Below are 3,991 nucleotides of genomic sequence, written 5' to 3'. Positions count from 1 at the left end.
CCGCTGTATGATCTGTCTAGCCCTGGAGGCATCTGAATTTGCTCGCCCTGCAGAAAAAGGCAGGCAGGGTCTTCATTTTCTCCCCATGGGTCACACACCTCCTGTACCATCTTTGCACTCGAATGGAACATTCATCTCTTCTCCTCTGGCCTTTTCTAACACTTGTCTCAGAGGCCAAAATGTCTAATCGCAGCATGAGCAGTGAGTGAAAACCTTAACAATCTCTGCTCCATATTTGCGAGAGAAAATGATTACCCTCACACTAAATGGGTATAGTGTTCAATCCAGTGTATAATAGGGGCTGCAGTGCCAAGATATCCATCGATGCGAGAAATAAACATTTGTTCAAGGAAAGCAGGCCAATCAGAGGGTGTGCTGCGGGTGGAGGTGGAGGCCAGGAACCTGACAGGGGAGAAAAAGGTCTTGATGGATGTGATGTGAAAAGGGATGGAGAGGCAATGGAGTCTCAGCTTCCAGCTGGGCTGTGCCAGACAGCTGGGCTGCTGACAACGTGCCCCCTGCCATCAGGGAGGCTGGTGCCCAGAGCTTTGACAGGTGCCAGGGAAGGGTGAGCAATGTTGGAGTTCGAGGAGGGAGCTAGTACTTTTTTTTTTTTTTTTTTTTTGGCTTGTTGGTGGTTAACATATGATGATTCTTGAGCTTAATGAATGAGGCAGGCTGGTACTTCTCTCAGAACCAAAGCCATTCATGAGCTCCTTCCTTTTGCAGGGAACCATTGAGAAGAAGCAATGGGCAATGGGAACAAATGGAGAATGTACACGGACCCTCTTGGATTTATACTGGGGTGTTTCTCCCCAACAATGAGATCTGGCCTTGCACTTGTTTACCTGCATTTAGCAACACGTCTAGAATCAAGCGGCTGTGGAGATAATCAGCTTTGTTCTCTATGCAGACATTCTGGCTTAGGGCTGAACATGGACTAATGCCCATAGCAGGAGAGAACAATGATAACATTCATGAGTCAGCACTCGCTCCATGCTGCTGCTGTCAAGGCTCATTATTTGTTGCTTTCAAGAGAGTTGCTTTTGCCTGCAGCAAAGCCACTAACACCCACGGGTAAAGGAAAGTGCATGTGGATTTGCCCTGGTGTGTTCGAATTTTCCATCTTGCATTTCTTGGCAGTCTAGGCAGTAAGATTGGGAGGTGCGGGGGGACTCGACCATACCAAGCCATCTGCCAGCTAGGCAGGTGCTGAGAGCTGCTTCAATGGGTGGCAGTGCATACCCATTTACACCCTCAGTCATTAGCAGGTGGCTGCTCAGAGTTGGGGTGGAGGGGAGGTTGCCTTGGAGGCCACATGTCTCTTGGTGCTGAGATGGACTTCTAAGGAGGCACCCAGGAGCTCCACAAAGGAGAGCCATTCTTGATCTTTTCATTTATTTATCTCTTTATTTATTTTTTTGAGATGAAGTCTCACTCTGCCACCCACGCCGGAGTGCAGTGGCACAACCTCGGCCCACTGCAACCCTGCAACCTCCACCTCCCAGGTTCAAGAGGTTCTCCTGCCTCAACCTCCTGAGTAGCTGGGATTACAGGTGCTCGCCACCGGCTTTCTGGCCAATTTTTGTATTTTTATTTTTATCTTTATTTTATTTTATTTTTATTTTATTATTATACTTTTAAGTTCTAGGGTACATGTGCACAATGTGCAAGTTTGTTACATATGTATACATGTGCCATGTTGGTGTACTGCACCCATTAACTCGTCATTTAGCATTAGGTTATATCTCCTCATCAATTTTTGTATTTTTAGTAGAAACAAAGTGTCACCGGGCGTTGTTGGCCAGGCTGGTCTCAAACTCCTGACCTCAAGTGATCTGCCCACCTCAGCCTCCCAGAGTGCTGGGTTACAGCGTGAACCACATGGCCAGCTCCATTCTTGACCTTTGTCAAATTGAGTTTTATTGGTGCTTCTTTATCTTTCTATGATAATGTCGCAGAAATGTATCAGATGCATTTGCAATGTCGGGAACATTTGATCCTTAGGCTTATGTCTATGAGATGAAAAAAAAATCAGAGCTCTTCAAGGGGGCTATGGAGTGGGCAAGGGAATGGATGAGACTCAAGGTCCTTCCTGGCCCACCTGTATTTTTGGGTCCCATGACTTGGAGCTGTCTTAAGCTCAGCCAACACTATACCGTGGGTACTACCCAAGGACTTCCTTCAAAAAAATAAAGTTAATTACCGCCCCCGCCTTGACCCGGGCGTGGTGCGCGGGCCGGGTTTCCCACCGGCTCTACCCGGTGTGGTGCGCAGGCGCAGTCTGCGCGAGGACTGGCGGGACTGCGCGGCGGCGACTACAGATATGTCGGGGGTCCGGGGCCTGTGGCGGATGCTGAGCGCTCGGCGCCTGGTGCGGGTCAAGGCGTGGCCAACAGTGTTGCAAACAGGAACCCGAGGTTTTCACTTCACTGTTGAAGGAACAAGAGGGCATCTGCTAAAGTTTCAGATTCCATTTCTGCTCAGTATCCAGTAGTGGACCATGAATTCGACGCAGTGGTGTAGGCGCTGGAGGGGCAGGCTTGCCAGCTGCATTTGGCCTTTCTGAGGCAGGGTTTAATACAGTGTGTGTTACAAAGCTGTTTCCTACCAGGTCACACACTGTTGTGGCGCAGCTAGAAAATTATGGCTTGCCATTTAGCAGAACTGAAGATGGGAAGATTTATCAGCGTGCATTTGGTGGACAGAGCCTCAAGTTTGGAAAGGGTGGGGGCCCGTCGGTGCTGCTGTGTGGCTGATCGGACCGGCCACTCAATATTGCACACCTTATACAGGAGGGCACACGTGGTGCTGGTTGTCTCATTACGGAAGGATGTCGTGGAGAGGGAGGCATTCTCATTAACAGTCAAGGCGAAAGGTTTATGGAGCGATACGCCCCTGTCGCGAAGGACCTGGCGTCTAGAGATGTGGTGTCTCAGTCGATGACTCTGGAGATCCGCAAAGGAAGAGGCTGTGGCCCTGAGGAAGATCACGTCTACCTGCAGCTGCACCATCTACCTCCAGAGCAGCTGGCCACGCGCCTGCGCGGCATTTCAGAGACAGCCGTGATCTTCACTGGCGTGGACGTCACGAAGGAGCCAATCCCTGTCCTCCCCACCGTGCATTACAACATGGATGGCATTCCCACCAGCTACAAGGGGCAGGTCTGAGGCATGTGAATGGCTAGGATCAGATTGTGCCCGGCCTGTACACCTGTGGGGGGCCGCCTGTGCCTCGGTACATGGTGCCAACCGCCTCGGGACAAACTCGCTGTTGGACCTGGTTGTCTGGTCAGGCATGTGCCCTGAGCATCGAAAAGTCATGCAGGCCTGGAGATAAAGTCCCTCCAATTAAACCAAATGCTGGGGAAGAATCTGTCATGAATCTTGACAAATTGAGATTTGCTGATGGAAGCATAAGAACATCGGAACTGCGACTCAGCATGCAGAAGGTAAGAGCCTGGACTCGCTCTGGGGTGAGCAGGCGGGCTGCATACCTGGTCCTGCACTGGTTTTGTTTTTTTAAAAATAGATATATGGGGATGCAGGTGCAGTTTTTTGTGTGGATGTTTTTACTGTGATGTGGTGGAGTCTGGGCTTTTCATGTACCTGTCACGCAAATCGTGTGTGTTGTACCCAGCAGGTAATTGCTCATCCCCACCCCCGCCCGCTTTTTGGAGCCCCCAGTCTCTGTTAGTCCACTCCGTGTGTCCAGGTATACTCACCGTTCAGCGCCCACTTCCAGTGAGAATGTGTGACACTTGACCTTCTGAGTCACTTCATTTAGGATAGTGACCTCCCGTTCCATCCGTGTGGCTGCAGAAGACATGATTGCGTTCTTTTTTTGTGGCTGAGTAGTATTTCATGGTATATATGTACCACATTTTCTTCATCCGGTCGTCCGTTGATGGGCACTTGGGTTGATTCCATGACTTTGCTATTGTGACTAGTGCTGCGATAAACATACGAGGCTGCACCAGTATCTGGAGGAA

At 50.0% G+C, this 3,991-nt stretch overlaps 1 pseudogene; it reads left to right on the top strand.

The window, feature by feature from the left end:
• Positions 1-2,301: 2,301 nt before the first annotated feature.
• LOC100582105 lies at positions 2,302-3,530 on the top strand (annotated as a pseudogene).
• The last annotated feature ends 461 nt before the right edge of the window (positions 3,531-3,991 follow it).

The sequence above is a fragment of the Nomascus leucogenys genome, unplaced genomic scaffold (assembly GCF_006542625.1).
Source record: "Nomascus leucogenys isolate Asia unplaced genomic scaffold, Asia_NLE_v1 001980F_18458_qpd_obj, whole genome shotgun sequence".
Lineage (NCBI taxonomy): Eukaryota > Metazoa > Chordata > Mammalia > Primates > Hylobatidae > Nomascus > Nomascus leucogenys.
This window is presented reverse-complemented; position numbering and strand designations above follow the sequence as displayed.